The sequence below is a fragment of the Somniosus microcephalus genome, chromosome 7, assembly GCF_052327205.1.
Source record: "Somniosus microcephalus isolate GS21.2 chromosome 7, FLI_Smic_1.0, whole genome shotgun sequence".
Taxonomy (NCBI): domain Eukaryota; kingdom Metazoa; phylum Chordata; class Chondrichthyes; order Squaliformes; family Somniosidae; genus Somniosus; species Somniosus microcephalus.
In genome coordinates, this window is record NC_140993.1 from 10,617,068 (window position 1) to 10,641,044 (window position 23,977).

The window sequence follows — 23,977 nt, forward strand, 5'->3', positions numbered from 1 at the left end:
CCTACATTTTTATGCTGAAGTCTCTCAGTGGGATAGCAGGTTCTCTCTAACAGTAGGAGTGCGGGGAAAATGTATAGGTTGGAATCCCAGTGCAATTCTTCTTGTAATACGCACACGGGGGTAAATTCGCCTTTTTAATAGAGAGCCTGGGTTCAGGGGTTCCCACTGAGCACCTGCTCCCCGCTGTGGGAAACTTATCCATTCATAAAATCAACCCAGCTGGTGGCCAAGGGGAGGGGCGTGGTCTGTGTTGACGGGGGGCGTGGTCTGATTTGACGGTGGGTCGTCGTCCCAGTTGATTGACAGCAGACGGCGTGCTTTGATTTGATTGGCAGGCGGTGAGGGGGCGTGGTATGTACTGGGTGGGCGCGGTGTGAGGTGATTGGCGGGCCCGCTGACGCGGACAATCGCCCTCTGTGCGGGGGGCGGGGCCAGGCCGGGCCGGGGTCGCGCGGCGCCGGCCGTTTCATTTCAAAACGCGTTGCGCGTCCGCGAGAGGCGACAGCAGCGGGAAGCCGGCTGGCCTAGGCGGAGAGAGAAGCGCGCAGTGCCAGAGCACCGAGAGAGTCAGAGCAAGGGAGATAGAGTCAGAGCATCAGCTGGGGGGTCACTGCAATCCACGCCTCCTCACAGCCAGCCAGAGCTGTTTGCTGCTCTCATAGGTGAGAGGAAGCACCTGGAGATCTGGTCAATATAGAATCTGTGGGGATATGGGGGTCTATATACGGTGTGGGGGATATGGGGGTCTATATACGGTGTGGGGGATATGGGGGTCTATATACAGTGGGGGATATGGGGGTCTATATACAGTGTGGGGGATATGGGGGTCTATATACAGTGTGTGGGGATATGGGGGTCGACATACAGTGTGGGGGGATATGGGGTCTACATACAGTGTGGGGGATATGGGGGTCCATATACAGTGTGGGGGATATTGTGGGGGATATGGGGGTCTATATACAGTGTGGGGGGATATGGAAGTCTATATACAGTGTCGGGGGATATGGGGGTCTATATACAGTGGGGGATATGGGGGTCTATATACAGTGTGGGGGGATATGGGGGTCTATATACAGTGTGGGGGATATGGGGGTCTATATACAGTGGGGATATGGGTCTATATACAGTGTGGGGGGATATGGGGGTCTATATACAGTGTCGGGGGATATGGAGGTCTATATACAGTGTGGGGGATATGGGGGTCTATATACAGTGTGGGGGGATATGGGGGTCTATATACAGTGTGGGGGATATGGGGGTCTATATACAGTGTGGGGGATATGGGGGTCCATGCAGTGAATTGTAGATTCAATCGGTGTAGTCAGTGAGCATTTTTTTTATTCAGAGTAATGGCTGGGAACCAAAAGCCTTGGCTCTTGAGTCCAATTGAGGGAGAGCGAGAACATGTCTGGAAGTTGATATTTCTGCATTTAGACCATTTAAGACTGAGATGAGGAGGAATTTCTTCACTCAGAGGGTTGTGAATCTTTGGAATTCTCTGCCCCAGAGGGCTGTGGATGCTGAATCGTTGAGTATATTCAAAGCTGAGATAGATAGATTTTTGGACTCTAGGGGAATCAAGGGATATGGAGACTGGGCGGGAAAGTGGAATTGAGGTCGAAGATCAGCCATGGTCTTATTGAATGGCGGAGCAGGCTCGAGGGGCCGGGTGGCCTACTCCTGCTCCTAAACTTTATGTTACATTCTTCTGCATGTGATCAAATGGCTAGAAGAAGTGATGGTGCCAACTTGACCGTCTGGAGCCTGTGCACCGTCCCATCACACTAAAAAGGCCCTAATATTAGTCACGAACGGCTTTTTTGGTGAGTGCATTACCCCGTCTCGACCTCTTCTGCACCCTTTGCCATGGTCAACCACACCGTCTTCCTCCAATGCCTCTCATCCATTGTTCAGCTCATGGGATTGCCCTCATTTGGTTCGCTCCTACCTAACCCATCGTAGCCAGAGCATCTCTAGCAACAGATGCTTCTCCTGCCCTTGCACTGTTACCTACGGAGTTCCCCAAGGATTCTTCCTCGGAGCATGCTTCCTCTTCTACGCGTTGCCCAATGGGGACATCATCTGCACACATGGGGTCAACTTCCTGCATGACGATGCCCAACTCTACCTCTTCGCTTCCTCTCGACCCCTTCTGCTTCTGTGCTGTCAGACTTTGTCCAACATCCAGTCTTGGATATGCTGTAGCTTTTTCCAGCTAAGCATTGGGAAGATCAAAGCCATCATCTTTATCCTTGCTATTGACTCCCTTTCCCAGTCTGAGGCTGCAACTGTGGCATCCTGTTTGACCCTGAGCTGACCCAATGCCACATCCCCTCCATCACAAAGGCTGCTTACCTCTGTAACATCTGTGCCTACATCTCTACCTCAGCCCATTTGCCACTCAAACCCTCAGACGTGCTTGTTACCCCCAGACTCAATTAATCTGTTGCTTTCTTAATATCCACCCACTCCCTATAACTTACAGCTCATCCAAACCTCTGCTGCCTGTACCCTACTCCCCTACCCCCAAGTCCTGCTCGCCCATCCTCACTGACCTATATTGGCTTGTGGTTCCTCAATGCCTCCAATTTAAAAATCTCACTCTTGAGTTTAAATACCTCCATTCGCTTTCCTTTCCCTATCTTTCTAATCCCTTGTAGCCCATCACGTATGGTGCTCACTGACCTAGAGTGGCTCCCAGTCCACCAACGCCTTGAATTTAACATTTTCATGCTTGTGCTGAAAACCCTCCATAGCCGCGATCGCCCCCCTCCCTTTCTTTGTAACCTCCTACAACCTTCGGAGGACTCAGTACGCCAGGTGTTGTTCCAAATCTGGCCTCTTGTGCATCTCAGACTTCCTTCGCCCCAGCATCGGTGGCTGTTCCCCAGCACTAGAATTTCCTCTGTAAACTGGCATGGATTGAAAATTGGTTAACAGACAGGAAACAGAGAGTAGGAATAAATGGGCCTTTTTCGGGGTGGCAGGCGGTGACTAGTGGGGTACCGCAGGGATCAGTGCTTGGCCCCAGCTATTCACAATATATATCAATTATTTGGATGAGGGAACCAAATGTAATATTTCCAAGTTTGCTGACGACACGAAACTAGAAGGGATTGTGAGTTGTGAGGAGGATGCAAAGAGGCTTCAGGGCGATTTAGACAAGTTGAGTGAGTGGGCAAATACATGGCAGATGCAGTATAACGTGGATAAATGTGAAGTTATCCACTTCGGTAGGAAAAACAGAAAGGCAGAGTATTATTTAAATGGTGATAGATTGGGAAATGTTGATGTACAGAGGGACCTGGGTGTCTTTGTACACCAGTCACTGAAAGCAAACATGCAGGTGCAGTTAGGAAGGCAAATGGTATGTTGTTGGCCTTCATTGCAAGAGGATTTGAGTACAGGAGCAAGGATGCCTTACTACAGTTATACAGGGCCTGGAGTACTGTGTGCAGTTTTGGTCTCCTTACCTAAGAAAGGATATACTTGCCATAGAGGGAGTGCAGCGAAGGTTCACCAGACTGATTCTTGGGATGGCAGGACTGTCGTATGAGGAGAGATTGGGTCGACTAGGCCTGTATTCACTAGAGTTTAGAAGAATGAGAGGGAATCTCATTGAAACGTATAAAATTCTGACAGGGCTAGACAGACTGGATGCAGGGAGGATGTTTCCCCTGGCTGGGGGGGTCTAGAACGAGAGGTCACAGTCTCAGGATATGGGGTAGGACTGAGATGAGAAGAAATTTCTTCACTCAGAGGGTGGTGAACCTGTGGAATTCACTACCACAGAAGGCTGTGGAGGCCAAGTCACTGAATATATTTAAGAAGGAGATAGATCGATTGCTAGACACACAAGGCGTCAAGGGGTATGGGGAGAGAGCGGGATTATGGTATTGAGATAGAGGATCAGCCATGATCATATTGAATGGCGGAGCAGGCTCGAAGGGCTGAATGACCTACTCCTGCTCCTATTTTTCTATGTTTCTAAACCTCTCTGCCTCTCCACCTCGCTCTCCTTCAAGATGTTCCTTAAAACCTACTTCATTGACCAAGCTTTTGGCCACTCTCCCAAATATCCTCCTTGGCTTGATGTCTTTTTTTTTGTTATGCCTCGGTGATGCACCGTGGGAATTTTTTTTTAAACATTCAAGGTGCTATTAACTGCAAATTGTTCTGTATGTGAATTTGAAAGTCGTGCTGTTCTCACTTGGCCACGAGTCATGCTTCCTATGACATAGTAATGACAAGTCAAAGGCAGTAATTAAATATTTGTGCTCCAGAACAGATTTTTCAGAAAATCATTGCAAACTTATTTTAGGTATTCTTTGTTGGTGCTGTTGCTTATTTTATTAGTATTAATTCAACCTTGTTTTTCTCTGGGAAGGTGGGAATCACCAACGTTGTGGACTTTCCCAAGGCTATTAGAGATACTGAAAGGAAAATAAATTATGCTGGAAATATTAAGCTGGTCAGGCAGCATCTTAAAGAAAAGGTTGCGTATCCTTGTGCCCTGTAATACAACAAGGCCAGTATTTATTGCCCATCCTAATTGCCCTCGAGAAGGTGCTGGTGAGCTGCCTTCTTGAACCGTTGCAGTCCGTGTGGTGAGGGTACTCCCACAGTGCTGTTAGGGAGGGAGTTCCAGGATTTTGACCAAGCGACAATGAAGGAACGGCGATATATTTACAAGTCAGGATGGTGTGTGACTTGAAGGTGATATTATTCCCATGCGCCTGCTGCCCTTGTCCTTCTAGGAGGTAGAGATTGTGGGTTTGGGAGGTGCTGCCGAAGAAGCCTTGGCGAGTTGCTGCAGTGCATCTTGTAGATGGTACACACTGTAGTCACAGTGCGCTGGTGGTGGAGGGAGTGAATGTTTAAGGTGGTGGATGCGGTGCCAATCAAGCGGGTTGCTTTGTCCTGGATGGTGTCGAGCTTCTTGAGTGTTGTTGGAGCTGCACTCATCCAGGCAAGTGGAGAGTATTCCATCACACTCCTGACTTGTGTCTTGTAGATGGTGGAAAGGCTTTCGGGAGGCAGGAGGTGAGTCACTTGCCGCAGAATACCCAGCCTCTGACCTGCTCTTGTAGTCACAGTTTTTTGTGGCTGGTCCAGTTAAATTTCTGGTCAATGGTGCCCACCTAGGATGTTCATGGTGGATTCGGCGATGGTAATCTCGTTGAATGTCGGGGAGGTGGTTAGACTCTCTCTTGTTGGAGATAGTCATTGCCTACCACTTGTGTGGAGCGAATGTTACTTGCCACTTATCAGCCCAAGCCTGAATGTTGTCCAGATACTACTGCATACTGGCACGGACTGCTTCGTTATCTGAGAAGTGGCGAATGGAACTGAACACTGTGCAATCATAGAGTCATAGAGTTATACAGCCCAGAAAGAGGCCCGCCGGCCCATCGTGTCCACGCTGGCCATCAAGCCCTGTCTAATCTAATCCCATTTTCCAGCACTTGGTCCGTAGCCTTGTATGCTATGGCGTTTCAAGTGCTCATCTAAATGCTTCTTGAATGTTGTGAGGGTTCCTGCCTCTACCACCCTTTCAGGCAGTGAGTTCCAGATTCCAACCACCCTCTGGGCGAAAAAGTTTTTCCTCAAATCCCCTCTAAACCTCCTGCCCCTTACCTTGAAACTATGCCCCCTGGTTATTGACCCCTCTACTAAGGGGAAAAGTTCCTTTCTATCTACCCTATCTATACCCCTCATAAATCAGGTGTCACAGTCTAAGGATAAGGGGTAGGTCATTTAGGACTGATGAGGAATTTCTTCACCCAGAGAGTGGTGAACCTGTGGAATTCTCTCCCACACAAGGCAGTTGAGGCCAATTCATTAAATATATTCAAGAAGGAGTTGGATATATTTCTTGAGGCTAAAGGGATATGGGGAGAAAGCAGGGACAGGGTACTGAATTTGGATGATCAGCAATGATCTCATTAAATGGCGGAACAGGCTCAAGGGGCCGAATGGCCTACTCCTGCTCCTATTTTCTATGACTAGTAAGGGCATCAAGGGATATGGCGATAAGGTCGGTGAATGGAATTGAGGCAGAAGATCAGCCATGATCTCATTGAATGGCGGAGCAGGCTCGAAGGGCCGAATGGCCTACTCCTGCTCCTATTTCTTATGTACACCTCAGTCAGGTCCTCCCTCAGCCTTCTCTGCTCTCTCCAGTCTCTCTTCATAGCTGAAGCACTCCAGCCCAGGTAACATCCTGGTGAATCTCCTCTGCACCCTCTCCAATGCAATCACATCCTTCCTATAGTGTGGTGACCAGAACTGCACACAGTATTCCAGCTGTGGCCTAACTAGCGTTTTGTACAGCTCCATCGTAATCTCCCTGCTCTTATATTCTATGCCTCGGCTAATGAAGGCAAGTATCCCATATGCCTTTTTAACCACCTTATCTACCTGTCCTGGTGCCTTCAGGGATCTATGTGCATGCACACCAAGGTCCCTCTGATTCTCTGTCCTTCCTAGGGTCCCACCATTCACTGTGTATTCCCTTGCCTTGTCAGTCCTCCCAAAATGCATCACCTCACACTTTTCAGGGTTAAATTCCATTTGCCACTGTTCTGCCCATCTGACCAACCCGTCTATATCGTCCTGTAGCCTGTGGCTTCCCTCCTCGCTATTTACCACTCCACCAATTTTCGTGTCATCTGCGAACTTACTGATCATACCTCCTACATTCATATCGAAATCATTAATGTACACTACAAACAGCCAAGGACCCAGCACCAATCCCTGCGGTACACCACTGGACACAGGCTTCCAGTCACAAAAACAACCTTCGACCATCACCCTCTGCCTCCTGCCACTAAGACAATTTTGGAACCAATGTGCCAAATTGCCTTGGATCCCATGGGCTCTTACCTTCTTGACCTGTCTCCCATGCGGGACTTTGCCAAAAGCCTTACTGAAGTCCATGTAGACTACATCAACTGCACTACCCTCATCAACGCACCTAGACACCCCCTCGAAAAATTCAATCAAATTGGTTAGACATGATCTCCCCCCGACAAAGCCATGCTGACTATCCTTGATTAATCCTTGCCTCTCCAAATGGAGACTAATTCTGTTCTTCAGAATTTTTTCCAATAATTTCCCTATGACTGATGTGAGGCTCACTGGCCTGTAATTCCCTGGTTTATCCCTACTACCCTTCTTGAATAATGGTACTACGTTAGCTGTCCTCCAGTCCTCTGGCACCCCCCCTGTGGCCAGAGAGGATCTGAAAATTTGTGTCAGAGCCCCTGCAATCTCCTCCCTTGCCTCACATAGCAGCCTGGGATTCATCTCGTCTGGGCCTGGGGATTTATCCACTTTTAAGCCCGCTAAAACCGCTAGTACCTCCTCCCTCTCAATACTAATTTGTTCAAGTATATCACAATCCCCCTGCCTGATTTCTATGCCTACATCGTCCTTCTCCATAGTGAACACAGATGCAAAATATTAATTTAAAACCTCACCACATCTTCCGGCTCTACACACAGATTGCCACTTTGGCCCCTAATGGGCTCTACTCTTTCCCTGGTTATCCTCTTGCCCTTAATATACTTATAAAACACCTGGGGATTTTCCTTTATTTTGCCTGCCAGTGTTTTTTTCATGTCCCTTCTTCGCTCTCCTAATTTCTTTTTTAAGTACCCCTCTGCACTTTCTATTCTCCTCTAGGGCTTCCACTGTTTTTAGTCCTTTGTATCTGCCAAAAGCCTCCCTTTTTTTCCTAATCCATTTTTGTATATCCCTTGACATCCAGGGTTCCCTGGACTTGTTGGTCCCACCCTTGACCTTTATGGGAACATGTTGGCGTTGTACTCTCTCTATTTCCTTTCTGAAAGACTCCCACTGCTCTGATGTGGATTTTCCTACAAGTAGCTGATCCCAGTCCACTTTGGCCAGATCCTGCCGTATCATATTAAAATTGGCCTTCCCCCAATTTAGAACCTTTATTTCCAGTCCATCTTTGTCCTTTTCCATGACTACCTTAAATCTCACCGAACTTTGGTCACTGTCACCAAAATGCTCTCCTACTGACACTTCTACCACTTGCCCGGCTACATTCCCTAGAATTAGGTCCAGTACCGCCCCCTCTCTTGTAGGACTTTCTACATGCTGGCTCAAAAAGCTCTCCTGGATGCACTTTTAAGAATTCCGCACCCTCTAAGCCTTTCACACTCTGACTATCCCAGTTAATATTGGGGAAGTTGAAATCCCCTACTATTATTACCCTATTATTTCTACACTTCTCTGAGAGAAAATGGGGAATTATAGACCGGTAAGCCTGACATCGTTAGTGGGGAAAATGCTGGAGTCCAGTATAAAAGATGTAATAGCAGAGCACTTGGAAAAAAGTGAGAGGATCGGACAAAGTCAACATGGATTTACAAAAGGTAAATCGTGCTTGACTAATTACTGGAATTTTTTGAGGATGTACAGGAAACTTTGTGCTATCCGGCACCGACGGGACCGAGCTGTTGCCGTCCCATCAAAACTGCCGGACAAACCAGCGCTAATGTTGAAACATACGGAGATTTTGAGCTCCGTATCTGGCAACAAACCCTGTTCAGCTTCTAAACAGTCGGCCGTACCTTGCAAGCGTCTCTGTAGCTTAGCAACAGCTTCAGCGAGACCTTGCACAGCCTGACTGGTGGAAAAAAAAGCAACGAAAAGAAAAAAAACCTAACGAAACGGCTCCTGATTTTTGCCGGTGGCTCGAGCATTCCGGACAGTTAACCTCCGGATAAACCAAAGTTTCCTGTAACTGGTAGAATAGATAAGGGAGAACCAGTGAATGTGGTGTACTTGGACTTTCAGAAGGCTTTCGATAAGGTCCCGCATAAGAGATTGGCGTGCAAAGTTAAAGCACATGGGATTGGGGGGTAAGGTACTGACTTGGATAGAGAACTGGTTGGCAGACAGGAAGCAAAGAGTTGGAATAAACGGGTCTTTCTCCGAGTGGCAGGCAGTGACTAGTAGGGTACCGCAGGGATCGGTGCTAGGACCCCAGCTATTCACAATATATATTAATGATCTAGACGAGGGAACTAGATGTAATATCTCAAAGTTTGCAGACAACACAAAGCTGGGTGGGTGTGTGTACTGTGAGGAGGATGCTGAGAAACTCCAGTATGATTTGGACAGGTTGGGTGATATGGCAGATGCAGTATAATGTGGATAAATGCGAGGTTATCTACTTTGGTGGCAAAAACAGGAAGGCAGATTATTATCTGAATGGCAATAGATTGGGAGAAGGGGAAGTACAACGAAACCTGGGTGTCCTTGTGCACCAGTCGCTGAAGGTAAGCATGCAGGTGCAGCAGGCGGTTAAGAAGGCAAATGGTATGTTGGCCTTCGTAGCAAAAGGGTTTGAGTACAGGAACAAGGATGTCTTGCTGCAGTTGTACAGGGCCTTGGTGAGACCACACCTTGAGTATTGTGTGCAGTTTTGGTCGCCTTATCTGAGGAAGGATGCTCTTGCCATGGAGGGAGTGCAGCGAAGATTCACTAGACTGATACCTGGGATGGCAGGAATGATGTATGAGGAGAGATTGGTTCGATTGGGCTTATGTTCGCTGGAGTTTAGAAGAATGAGAGGGAATCTCATTGAAACTTATAAAATTCTAACAGGACTAGACAAACTAGATGCAGGAAGGATGTTCCCGATGGTCGGGGAGTCCAGAACCAGGGGTCACAGTCTAAGGATAAGGGGTAAGCTATTTAGGACAGAGATGAGGAAGAATTTCTTCACCCAGAGAGTGGTGAACCTGTGGAATTCTCTCACTGAAGGCAGTTGAGGCCAGTTCATTAAATATATTCACGAAGGAGTTAAATATATTTCTCAAGGCTAAAGGGATCAAGGGATATGGGGAGAAAGCAGGGACTGGGTACTGAATTTGGATGATCAGCCATGATCTCGTTAAATGGCGGAGCAGGCTCGAGGGGCCGAATGGCCTACTCCTGCTCATATCTTCTATGTTTCTATTTGCCTACATATCTGCTCCTCTATCGCCCCCTAACTGTTTGGGGGCCTATAGTACACTCCCAGCAAAGTGCTTGCCCCCTTTTTGTTTTTAAGTTCTACCCATATGGCCTCATTCGAGGTACCTGCTAAGATATCATCCTTCCTTACAGCAGTAATTGACTCCTTGATTAATATTGTGACACCCCCTCCTCTTTTATACCCCTCTCTGTCTCGCCTGAAGATTGTATACCCCGGAATATTGAGCTGCCAGTCCTGCCCCTCCCTCAATCATGTCTCTGTGATAGCAACAATATCATACTCCCATGTGTTCATCAACACCTTCAATTCATCTGCCTTACTCGCAAGTCTCCTTGAATTAAAATAAATGCCATCCAGCCTTGCCATGCTCCCTTGTGCCGTTACATATTTGCTCTGCCTTCCAGGCTGACTTGTTTCTTCCTCTATATTTGGCTGTGCATCACCCCCTATTATAGCTCCACTCTGTATCCCATCTCCCTGCCAAGTTAGTTTAAACCCCCCCCCAACAGTACTAGCAAACCTACCTGCAAGGATGTTGGTCCCGTTCCGGTTCAGGTGCAACCCATCCGACTTGTACAGGTTCCACCTTCCCCAGAAGCAGACCCAGTGATCCAGGAAACTAAAGCCCTCCCTCCTGCACCAACTGTTTAGCCACACATTCATCTGCTCTATCCTCCTATTCCTATACTCACCAGCACGTGGCACCAGGAGTAATCCAGAGATTACAACCTTTGAGGTCCTGCTTTTTAATCTGCTGCCTAGCCCCCTAAATTCTTGTTGCAGGACCTCATCCCTCTTTCTACCCATGTCGTTGGTACCAATGTGAACCACGACCTCTGACTGTTCACCCTCCCGCTTCAGAATGCCCTGCAGCCATTCAGTGACATCCTTGACCCTGGCACCAGGGAGGTAACATACCATCCTGGAGGCACATCTGCGGCCACAGAAACATCTATCTGTTCCCCTTACGATAGAATCCCCTATCACTATTGCTCTCCCACTCTTTTTCCTCCCCTCCTGTGCAGCTGAGCCACTCGTAGTGCCACAGACTTGGCTCCTGCTGCATTCCCTTGAGAAACCATCTCCCCCATCAGTATCCAAAACGGAAAATCTGTTGGAGAGGGAGATGAACCCAGGGGACTCCTGCACTACCTTTCTAGTTCTTTTACTCTGTCTGCCTGTGCACTCTTTATCAGCGGTGTGACCACCTCGTTAAACATGCTATCCACAAAGATCTCAGCTTCGCGGATGCTCCACAGTGACTCCAGCCGCAGCTCCAGCTCCGAAACGCGGATTTCGAGTAGCTGCAGCTGGAGACACTTCCTGCACATGTGTTCGCCCTGGACACCGAAAGTGTCCCTGACTTCCCACATAGCACAGGAGGAGCACTCCACGCATCCGATCATCAGTGAACATCCCCACTTCTGACCTTATGAGGAAGGGAAGATCATTGATGAAGCAACTGAAGATGGTTGGGCCTAGGACACTGCCCGGAGGAACTCCTGCAGTGATATCCTGGGGCTGAGATGATTCGCCCCCTACAACCACAACCATAATGACATAAGAAATAGGAACATGAGTAGGCCATATGGCCCCTCGAGCCTGTTCTGCCATTCAGTAAGATCATGTCTGAACTTCGACATCAACTCCACTTTCCCACCCTATCCCCATATCTCCTGATTCACTTGGTGCCCAAGAATTTATTGATCTCTGCCTTGAATATACTCGATGACTGAGCATTCACAGCCCTCTGGGGTAGAGAATTCCAAAGATTCACAACCCGCTGAGTGAAGAAATTTCTCCTCATCTCAGTCCTATATGGCTGACCCCTTATCCTGAGATTCTGTCCCCTAGTTCTAGACTCTCCAGCCAGGGGAAACAGCCTCTCGGCAACTACCCTGTCAAGCCCTCTAAGAATTTTATACGTTTCAGTGAGATCACCTCTCATTTTTCTAAACTCCAGAGAATACGGGCCCATTTTATTAAATCTTTTCCTTGAAAAAGTTACTCAAAAACTATATAGCAGTGCCCAACTGTGTACTAACTATTGGCTGCATCACAAATTCTTCCTACACCCCTACCTCGGCCGATTTGCTGCTGAAATCCAGGCTGATGCTTAATAACATTTTGAGTTGCTCTATAGGGCCACTTCTTGAGATCTCTGCGCTCCTCCAATTCTGGCCTCTTGCGCATCCCCGATTTCCTTCGCTCCACCATTGGCGGCCGTGCCTTCAGCTGCCTGGGCCCTAGGCTCTGGAATTCCCTCCCTAAACCTCTCCACCTCTCTACCTCTCTCCTCCCTTAAGACCCTCCTTAAAACTTGCCACTTTGACCAAGTTTTTGACCACCCTGTCTAATATCTCGATGTGGCATGGTGTCCAATTTGTGTCTCATCACGCAGCTTTGAAGTGCCTTGCGATGCTTTTACTATGTTAAAGATGCCCTAGAAATGCAAGTTGTTGTTGACGTATTATTAGAGCAACACCTTTTGGCTGCAGCTATTGACACCATTATGGTGCAAATACAGGAATATCTTGTCTTCCCACTTCCTCTTGATGAGAATAATATTCATCCAACCTTTTGTTTGGAATGTGTAATTTGATCCAGTCTGCTGTAGTGTAATTGAAGTTCTCGACAATGTGTAATTTGATCTAGTCAATGGCCCTGAAATTAGGATCGGGGGCTTGCCGCGTGTGCAAGCCCCCGATGTGCACTCACCCGGCGCGCCGACATCTGAAGCCCGGGCCTGCTTGCATTTCCTGTCACTGGCCCGGTTCAGATGTCGGCGCGATGTGCTTACCTGATCCAGCGGCGTAGTTAGTGCGATGTGCCGGCTGGGATCAGGTGAGCACTGTGCAGCCAATCAGGGGAGGGGAAACCTCATTCTCATGAAAAGTATGGGCTGCCAAAACACTACTTAAACTTTAAATAAAATTTTAAAAAACATCCCACTGATTATATTAACTATAAATAAGTTTAAAAAAATATTTTAAACAATTAATCAAATTTTTGAAAAAAATAAATTTTTTAAAAATAGGGTCTAAAACTAAACTTACCTTACTGTAAATTCTTTAAAAATAATAAACCTGTGGAAAAATGTTTTCTAAATTGTACTAAAAGACCACTTACCTGTAAAACTAAGTACTTACGTCTGTTTTTTCCACGCGTAAAAACCGGAGGCCTTTACACTTGGGCAACTCTGAGGGGAAAAAAAGGAATTTCACTGCGCACGCGCTGCCTGTGCAGTCGCACGCATTCTGCCTCTTAACCCCTTGGGTCAGAGGACAGGAAATGCCGGTTTTCAGCACATGCGCTGTGCATGCTGAAAACCGGCAATTCCTCCGGGCACACGTGTGAGTACCCCGTCCGTATTCACGTGTTGTGACAGGAATTACTGGGCCATTGTCAGGCAGGCTACAAAGTTCAGACAAGGCTCAGTGCTAACACTACCGAGTTCAGAGAACATACAGTGCAAACACTACCAACATCAATAACATCTTTTAACATAGTAAAATGTCCCAAGGCGCTTCACAGGAGTGTTATCAATCAAAAATTGACATCAAGCCCCATGAGGTATTAGGGCAGGTGACCAAAAGCTTGGTCCAAGAGGGAGGTTTTAAGGAGCGTCTTTAAGGAGGAAAGAGAGGTGGCAAAGTTTAGGGAGGGAATTCCGGAGCTTTAGGGCCTTGGCAGCTGAAGGCACGGCTGCCAATGGTGGAGCGAAGAAAATCAGGGATGCTCAAGAGGCCAGAATTGGAGGAGCACAGCGATCTCAGAGGGTTGTGGAGCTGGAGGAGATTACAGAGATAGGGAGAGGTGAAGCCATGAGGGATTTGAAAATCAGATGAGAATTTTAGAACCAAGTTGTTGCTTAACCGGGAGCCAGTGTAGGTCAGCGAGCATAGGGTTTTAAAAATTTTATTCACTGGATGTGGGCGTTGCTGGCAAGGCCAGCATTTATTGCCCATCCCTAATTGCTCTTGAGAAGGTTGTGGTGAGCCGTCACCTTGAATACAACTGAGTGACTCGCTGGGCCATTTCAGAGGGCAGTTAAGAGTCAGCCACATTGCTGTGAGTCTGGAGTCACATATCGGCCAGACCGGGTAAGGGCGGCAGATTTCCTTCCCTAAAGGACATTAGTGAACCAGATGGGTTTTTACGACAATCCGATAGCTTTTTATTCCAGATTTATTTAATTGAATTTAAATTCCGCAGCTGCCTTGGTTGGATTTGAACTTATGTCGCCAGATTCATTAGTCCAGTCCTCTGGATTACTAGTCTAGTAACATAACCACTATGCTATCGTAGCCCTGATATCCCCAAGGGTTGTAGGGCGTGATGGGTGAACGGGACTTGGTGTGAGTTAGGACACGGCAGCAGAGTTTTGGATGACCTCAAGTTTACGGAGGATAGAAAGTGGGAGGCCGGCCAGGAGTGCGTTGGAATATCCCAGTTCAAAGGCAACAGATGGACTGAAGCGGGGCGGTTTCGGGCAATGTTGTGGAGGTGGAAGTTGATGGTCTTTCTGGTGGAGAGGATATGGGGTTGAAAGGTCAGCTCAGGGTCAAATAGGATGCTGAGTTTACGAACAGTCTGTTTCAGCCTGAGACAGTGGCTAGAGAGGGGGATGGAATCCGTAGCAAGGGAATGGAGTTTGTGGTGGCGGGGAGGTGGGCAAAGACGATGTCTTTGGTTTTCCCAATGTTTAATTGGAGGAATTTGCAATTCATCCAAGACTGGATGTTGGACAAGCAGTCTTGACTACAGAGGCACTGGAGGTGGTGGTGAGGTAGAGCTGGGTGTCGTTAGCGTACATGTGGAACCTGATGCTGTGTTTTCGGATGATGTCGCCGAGGGGTAGCATATACAGGAGACTTTGGTTTATCCGGAGGTTATATGTCTGGAATACTCGCTCTAACGGCAAAAATCAGGAGCCGTTTTCTATAAGTTTTTTTAGTTCTCGTTGCTTTTTTTTCCCCAGTCGGGCACTGCAAGGTCTGTAGCTATAGCAACAGCTTCAGCTAGAGACGCTTGCAGCTGCAGCCGACTGTTTTGAAGCTGTAACAGGGTTTGTTGATTCACACGGAGCTTTTCAGTTCCGTATCTCTCAACATTAACGCTGGTATGTCCGGCACTTTTGATGGTACGGCACCAGCTCGGTCCCGTCAGTGCTGGATATCAGAAAGTTTCCTGTAGATGAGAAATCAGATGAGGCCAAGGAAAGATCCACAGGAGACTCCAGAAGTAATGATTGCAGGGACGGGACGGGACGGGAAGAGAAGCCATTGCAGGAGATTCTCTGGCTATGACTGGATAGGTAATAGTGGAACAAAGCAAGTGCATTCCTACTGAGCTGGACAACGGAGGAGAGGCTTTGGAGAATGATGGTATGCTTAACCATGTTAAAAGCTACTGAAATAAGATGGAGTGATAGTGCACCATAGCCACAGTCACAGAGGATATCACTTTTGACTTTGATTAGGGCCGTAACCTGATTGGAGAGGTTCAAATATGGAGTTGCGGGAAGGATGGCAGACAGGTATAGAACTAACGGTCAGCAGCATTGCCTTCTACTCCACTATTGCAGATAACGCACAGTGTCTTTTGGAATACAGGTGTTAGCTGTGGGCTTTGCAGGCGACACAAACTGCCCAGTGCCTCCGCTTCACTTCTGTATCTATGAATGTTGCTCTTCCTTCTTCTATTTCTCCTTTTCTCCCTCGTTCAAAAAAAAAGAGATCACAAAGTAACTATGGATGTCCAAGACCATTTGTCTCGCCTTGAATCAAGTGTAGATCCCTCTTTGTGTGAAGAATGATTTCATGATATCATTCCTACATTTGAATCTGTGTTGTTTTCTCCTACACTAGTGATCTTCCTTGCGGCTGTTTGCACTGGCCCCAGCACATCGGTAGCTCCCTTGTGCCTCAGTGACCAGCACTGCACAAGGGAGTCGAGGTGTGGTCTGAACAGCAGACTGTTCACGACTTCCTCTGACATAAAGGCCTGGACTTTCCTAAGGAAACCTGACCATTTCTGGGTGGTGGTCTAGCAAGCAAAGTGAGACAGAGCCCCTCAGCACAAGCTCTACACCGGAACTGGCCGCCTCGATTTCTGCCATGAGTTTCCTCCCATGATTCCCCTGTGACCCCGATCGTTCTGCTGGCAGCACACCCACCGCAATCAAATAAACAGGGGTGGGAGGACTGGCTAAATGCAAGTGCATGGGTGCGATTCTGGAAAATGGATTTGACCTGGAGTCATCATAGAATCATAATAATTTACGAGACAGAAGGAGGCCATTCGGCCCATCGTGTCTGTGCCGGCTGACAGAGCTATCCAGCCTAATCCCACTTTCCAGCTCTTGGTCCGTAGCCCTGTAGGTTACGGCACTTCAAGTGCATATCCAAGTACTTTTTAAATGTGATGAGGGTTTCTGCCTCTACCACCCTTTCAGGCAGAGTTCCAGACCCCCACCACCCTCTGGGTGAAAAAATGCCTCCTCAACTCCCCTCTAATCCTTCGACCAGTTACTTTAAATCCATGCCACCCTGGTTATTGACCTCTCTGCTAAGGGAAATAGGTCCTTCCTATCCACTCTATCTAGGCCTCTCATAATTTTATACACAATTAAGCCTCCCCTCAGCCTGCTCTGTTCCAAAGAAAACAACCCCAGCCTATCCAATCTTTCCTTATAGCTAAAATTCTCCAGTCCTGGCAACATCCTCTTAAATCTCCTCTGTACCCTCTCTAGTGCAAGCACATCTTTCCTGTAATGTGGTCATTCAAAGAGTCATGTCTGCTGACGTAATAAAACTCACTACGCACTTGGTTTGAGTATAAAGCAAGGCTTTAATCAACTTTTTTCAGAACATGGAGGTCTAGTTGTACTTCACTAGTTCCTTGTCTTACAAAATGTCCCTGGAAAGCTGGGGCCGATGCCCGAATATTTATACTCCTTGGACGGCGCCACCAGCTGGCCGTCCAGCGTTATTTCATGAGTAGTTTCTTGAATTATGAGATTTATAACATCTGCTGTATTGAAACTGCAGTTTCTGAGATGTCATGGCTACTTTGGCAGATTGCCATCTATGGAAGCAGTAACTGCTGCCATTACAGAAGTGACACAAAATGTCACTGGGTGGGGGACTTCAATGTCCATCACCAAGAGTGGCTCGGTAGCACCACAACTGACCGAGCTGGCTGAGTCCTAAAGGACATAGCTGCCAGACTGGGTCTTCATGTTGAGGATACCCTCCACCGTGTTGTGTGGCACTACCACCGTGCTAAATGGGACAGATTTCGAACAGATCTGGCAACTCAAAACTGGGCATCCATGAGGCAGCAGCAGAATTGTATTCAACCACAATCTGTAACCTCATGGCCCGGCATATCCCTCACTCTACCATTACCATCAAGCCGGGAGATCAACCCTGGTTTAACGAAGAGTGCAGGAGAACATGCCGGGAACAGCACCAGGCATACCGAAAAATAAGGTGTCAACCTGGTGAGGCTACAACACAGGACTACTTGCATGCCAAACAACGGAAGCAACATGCGATAGACAGAGCTAAGCGATCTCACAACCATCGGATCAAATCAAACCTCTGCAGTCCTGCCACATCCAGTCGTGAGTGGTGGTGGACAATTAAACAGTTAACAGGAGGTGGAGGCTCCAAAAATATCCCCATCCTCAATGATGGTAGAGCCCAACACGTGAGTGCAAAAGACAAGGCTGAAGCATTTGCAACTATCTTCAGCCAGAAGTGCCGAGTGGATGATCCATCTCGGCCTCCTCCTGAGGTCCCCAGCATCACAGATGCCAGTCTTCAGCCCATTCAATTCACTCCACGTGATGTCAAGAAACGGCTGAAGACACTGGATACTGCAAAGGCTATGGGCCCTGACAACATTCCGGCAATAGTACTGAAGACTTGTGCTCCAGAACTAGCTGCGCCCCTAGCCAAGCTGTTCCAGTACAGTTACAACACTGGCATCTACCCGGCAATGTGGAACATTGCCCAAGTATGTCCTGTCTACAAAAAGCAGGACAAATCCGACCCGGCCAATTACCGTCCCATCAGTCTACTCTCAATCATCAGCAAAGTGATGGAAGGTGTCGTTGACAGTGCTATCAAGCGGCACTTACTCAGCAATAACCTGCTAACTGACGCCCAGTTTGGGTTCCACCAGGGCCACTCAGCTCCTGACCTCATTACAGCCTTGGTCCAAACATGGACAAAAGAGCTGAACTCAAGAGGTGAGGTGAGAGTGACTGCCCTTGACATCAAGGCAGCATTTGATCGAGTGTGGCATCAAGGAGCCCTAGCAAAACTGAAGTCAATGGGAATCAAGGGGAAAACTCTCCATTGGATGGAATCATACCTAGCACAAAGGAAGTTGGCTGTGGTTGTTGGAGGTCATTCATCTCAATCACATGACATCACTGCAGGAGTTCCTCAGGGCAGTGTCCTAGGCCCAACCATCTTTAGCTGTTTCATCAATGACCTTCCCTCCATCATAAGGTCAGAAGTGGGGATGTTCGCTGATGATTGCACACTGTTCAGCACCATTCGAGACTCGTCAGATACTGACGCAGTCCGTGTCCATATGCAGCAAGACCTGGACAACATTCAGACTTGGGCTGACAAGTGGCAAGTAACATTCGCACCACACAAGTGCCAGGCAATGACCATCTCCAACAAGCGAGACTAACCATCTCCCCTTGACATTCAATGGCACTACCATTGCTGAATCCCCCACTATCAACATCCTGGGCGTTACCATTGATCAGAATCTGAACTGGACCAGCCATATAAATACTGTGGCTACAAGAGCAGGCCAGAGGCTGGGAATTCTGCGGCGAGTGTCTCACCTCCTGACTCCCCAAAGCCTTTCCACCATCTACAAGGCACAAGTCAGGAGTGTGATGGAATACTCTCCACTTGCCTGGATGAGTGCAGCTCCAACAACACTCAAGAAGCTCGACACCATTCAGGATAAAACAGCCCGCTTGATTGGCACTCCATCCACCACCTTCAACATTCACTCCCTCCACCACCGGCGCACTGTGGCTGCAGTGTGTACCATCTACAAGATGCACTGCAGCAACTCGCCAAAGCTCCTTCAACAGCACCTTCCAAACCCGCGACCTCTACCACTTAGGACAAGGGCAGCAGACGCATGAGAACATCACCGCCTACAAGTTCCCCTCCAAGCCACACACCATCCTGACTTGGACCTGTATCGCTGTTCCTTCACTGTCGCTGGGCCAAAATCCTGGAACTCCCTTCCTAACAGCATTGGTGTACCTACACCATATGGACTGCAGCGGTTCAAGAAGGCGGCTCACCACCATCTTCTCAAGGGCACTTAGGGATGGGCACTAAATGCAGGCCTAGCCAGCCAGCGACGCCCACATCCCATCAATGAATAAAAAAATAAAAAAAAACAGCTCTTATACCTGCCTTCTAATGTCTGTCTGGCAGCTGCATTGATCTTCTGAACTACCACAGTCACCAGGATCTTCCTCAATGCCTCCCTCATTGCATTGCAGGCTACAGGTTCTGGACACCTCCAATTGTCCTGTCATCAGCACCATGAGAGAAGAGATTGTTTCCACTGCCTGCATGCGAGACCAATGCTCCTGAATCATTGATTAATAACAGCCTGAGCCCCTGATATCATGGAATCCTCAGCTGAGGCCTCTTGCTTGTGTCACCTCCGGGGAGAGACAGATGTCTCCTTAAAGTTGCCCTCAGCTCCTTCTGCTCACTGCTGCTCTGGGATCCACCCAGTAATATCTGCACTAAGTCAGTAATACCGCTTCCCTGAATGGGTGCATCTGAGCTGTTGCTTGAATAAACAGGATGCCATGTCGGAATGGGTGGATCAGGTGCAGGAAGGGTCCTTCTGGTGGCACCAAGCCGCTCAGATGCTTTCTCTATGCATTCAGCACCTTAAGGGTTGCAAAGGACAACCAACTGACTTGTGCATCATAAGGTTGTGCCGCTCTTCAGTATCACAGTGTTTCCCTGCACTTCGTTGCGAGCTAACTGCTGCCATTGTAAGGGCTTCTACTGTGATTCCCACAGAATCTTGCCCACCCGGCGGTGGATGGTAATCGTTGGAAGTGTCATGCAGGTACTAAGAAAACTCAGGAGGCACAACACTCGCTCTGTAGCCAGGCAAAGGAGCAGCACAGTAGTTACTTCCCTGGTTTAGGGCTGACCAAACGGACAAGCAGGTGAATGAAGTAGCTGTGAGGACTGGCCAATCTGCCACACCAGACCCTACTCTATAGAGGGTTGCACGGCACCAATTTGTACCATTCATTGTGAACCTGGAGTCATGCACGGCACACTATCAGCAGGATCTGTAAAAACTCCCGTCTGCTGGGAGAGTGAGGTCTCCACATTGAGCAGCCTCCCACCTCGATTTGACTCTGAAACATGATCCCGGTCAGGGGTGGGGTAGGGGGGAGGGAGAACGTGATCCAGGTGTAATGGGTGGGGGATAAAGAGAGAATGTGCTCCCAGTCTGAGGGTCATGAGCAAACGCAGGAGGAAGCCAATTAAAGGCATATAAGCACTGGTACCAGCTTCCCCACAACGTTCCTCACTGGAGAAATTGCTAGTGCCAGTCCAGCACTGCTAAAGTACTGGAAACAGCGAGGAAACTGCTTTACCTAGAGTAGTTAGAATGTGGAACTTGCTACCACATGGAGTGGTTGAGGCGAATAGCATAGATGCATTTTAGGGGAAGCTAGTTAAGCACACGATATAGAAATTAATAAAAGGATATGCTGATAGGGTGAAAAGAAGTAGGGTGGGAGGAGGCTGGTGTGGAGCATAAACACCGACATGAACCAGTTGGGCCAAATGGCCTGTTTCTGAACAGTAAATTCTATGTAATGTCACTAGTTCAATTTCTGGTCTTTGCTGAGTTAAGGTGATGGCAGTATAATTGGCCTCAGCATTTCTGGGCTAGGAAGGGACAAGCAACCAGGGTGCCCACACTGATTGCTAGCCAAGTGCATGTGTGTGGCTGGATCAGGCTGCGATGCTAACAATGAAATGGCCTGCCAACACTGTCTCTGTAGGCCTGAAGATGAACAATGGCCACTTGTGGTGAGGTGTCAGAGGGTGAATGTTGACCATTGTACTAATGGAAGTCAATGCCTTCTAGAAAGCCATGTGACTCAGTTGGTAGCACTCTTTCCGCTGAATCAGAAGGACGGGAGGAGGCTCGAGTAGAGCATAAATGCCGGCATGGACTGGTTGGACCGAATGGCCTGTTTCTGTTCCCTATATCCTATGTAAACCTATGTAGTCCTACTCCAGAGACTTGAGCACAAAAATCTATCCTGACACTGCAGCGCACTGTCGGAGGTGCCGTCTTTTGGAAGAGACGTTAAACTGAGGCCCGTCTGCTTTCTCAGGTGGATATAAAAATCCCATGGCACTATTTCGAAGAGGAGCAGGGGAGATTTCCCCATATTTATCCCTCAACCAACATCACTAAAACAGATAATCTGGTAATTATGACATTTCTGTTTGTGGGACCTTGCTGTGTGCAAATAAGAACATAAGAAATAGGAGCAGGAGTCGGCCATTCGGTCCTTCGAGCCTGCTCCGCCATTCAATGAGATCATGGCTGATCTTCTGCCTCAACTCCATTCACCGGCCCTATCACCATATCCCTTGATGCCCTTACTAGTCAGAAATCTATCGACTTCTGTTTTGAATAAACCCAATGACTGAACCTCCACAGCCCTCTGGGATAGAGAATTCCAAAGATTCACCACCCTCTGTGTGAAGAAATTTCTTCTCATCTCAGTCCTGAATGGCCTACTCTTTTATCCTGAGGCTGTGGCCCCTGGTTCTAGACTCCCCAGCCAAGGGAAACATTCTCTCGGCATCCACCCTATCAAGCCCTGTAATAATTTTGTATGCTTCAATGAGATCACCTCTCATTCTTCTGAATTCAAGAGAATACAGGCCTAGTTTACTCAATCTCTTCTCCATACGAAGTCTCGCCATCCCAGGAATCAATCTCGTGAACCTTTGTTGCACTCCCTCTATGGCAAGTATATCCTTCCTTAGGTAAGGAGACCAAAATTGTACACAGTACTTCAGGTGTGGTCTCACCGAGGCCCTATATAATTGGAGTAAGAGTTCTTTACTCCTGTACTCAAATCCTCTTGTAATGAAGGCCAGCATACCATTTGCCTTCCTAATGGCTTGCTGCACCTGCACATTCACTTTCAGTGACTCATGTACAAGGACACCCAGGTCTCTTTGAGCATCTGCATTTCCCAATCTTTCACCATTTAGGAAATACTCTGCCTTTCTGTTTTTTCTACCAAAGTGGATAACTTCACATTTATCCACATTATATTCCATCTGCCATGTTCTCGCCCACTCACTGAGCCTGTCGAGATCCCCTTGAAGCCTCTTCGCAACTGACACTGCCACCTAGCTTTGTGTCATCAGCAAATTTGGAAATGTTACTGATGCGCTATCAGTAACTCAAAAGACTGAGATTAAGCGAGTAATTAACAGGCTTTTATTAACAAGAGAATGAAGGTGTGCCTCGAGTGGTCGACCGGTCCAGAATGTAGAGGGACTGTGGAGCAGTCACCTTTATACCTGGACTCGTGGGAGGAGCCAGCCGAGACATGTACAGGCATGTACACAGTGGAATACAAACAGTGGTTTACCACATTCACCCCTTGTTTAAAATTGAGTCCGGCAGGGTGAAGTGTATTAAAAGTTAGTGTATTGGAGTCTCTCCGAAGGTCTTGTCTGCCGCTGTGATCGACATGGCGACGGCAGGGGTAGTGAAGCTTCCGGCGTCGAGTCCCGCGTAGGCTGGGGCACTGGTGTGTAGTCCTCGTAGGCATCGAGCGGGTCGCAGGGCCCAGGCCTGCCGTCTGCTGGGGTTGGATATCGGATCGTGGGGGGGGGGGTGGTAGTGGGTAGTGGGTTACTGTGGCCCCCGAGGGTGCGAGGTCTCGTATGGAGACTGTGTCCTCCCGCCCGTCCGGGTACGCAATGTAAGCATACTGGGGGTTGGCGTGGAGGAGGTCGACCCTCTCGACCAGGGGGTCCGTTTTATGGGTCCTCACGTGTCTTCTCAGTAGGACCGGCCCTGGGGACGTCAGCCATGGCGGTAGCGATGTCCCCGATGTGGACTTCCTTGGGAAGACAAACATTTTCTCATGAGGGGTGGCGTTAGTGGCAGTGCAGAGCAGTGACTGAATAGAGTGGAGCGCATCGGGGAGCACATCCTGCCAGCGGGAGGTCGGAAGGCCCCTAGCCTTTAAGGCTAGCAGGGCGGCCTTCCAAACTGTCGCATTCTCTCTTTCCACCTGTCCGTTCCCCCGGGGGTTGTAACTGGTGGTCCTGCTTGTGGCAATACCCCTAGCTAGCAGGTACTGACGGAGTTCGTCGCTCATAAACGATGAGCCCCGGTCGCTATGGATATAGCTGGGGAAACCGAACAGGGTGAAGAGGTCGTTCAGACATTTAATGACCGTGGCACTGGTCATGTCCGGGCAGGGGATGGCGAACGGGAAACGGGAGTACTCATCAATAATGTTGAGGAAGTACACATTGCGGTCGGAGGAGGAGAGAGGCCCTTTAAAATCAACGCTCAGGCGCTCGAAGGGGCGAGTGGCTTTTATCAGGCGAGCCCTGTCTGGTCTATAAAAGTGCAGTTTGCACTCAGCGCAGACTTGGCAGTTCCTGGTCATGGTCCTGACCTCCTCAATGGAATAAGGCAGGTTGCGGGCCTTGATGAAGTGGAAGAACCTGGTGACCCCCGGGTGGCAGAGGTCATTGTGGAGGGCCCGCAGTCTATTGATCTGCGAGCTGGCGCAGGTGCCACGCAATAGAGCATCCGGGGGTTCATTGAGCTTCCCGGGCCGGTACAAGATCTCGTAATTGTAGGTGGAAAGTT

At 48.4% G+C, this 23,977-nt stretch overlaps 1 protein-coding gene across 2 annotated transcripts in view; it reads left to right on the forward strand.

The window, feature by feature from the left end:
* Nucleotides 1-471: 471 nt before the first annotated feature.
* LOC147114511 (uncharacterized) overlaps nt 472-23,977 on the forward strand; it is a 94,907-nt gene continuing 71,401 nt past the window's right edge. The window contains exon 1 of one of the 2 annotated variants that reach the window (XM_085992227.1): nt 472-662. The gene's annotated coding sequence lies outside the window, so the exon portion shown is untranslated. The remainder of the gene's footprint in view (nt 663-23,977) is intronic. The other variant, XM_085992228.1, reaches the window with a different exon arrangement.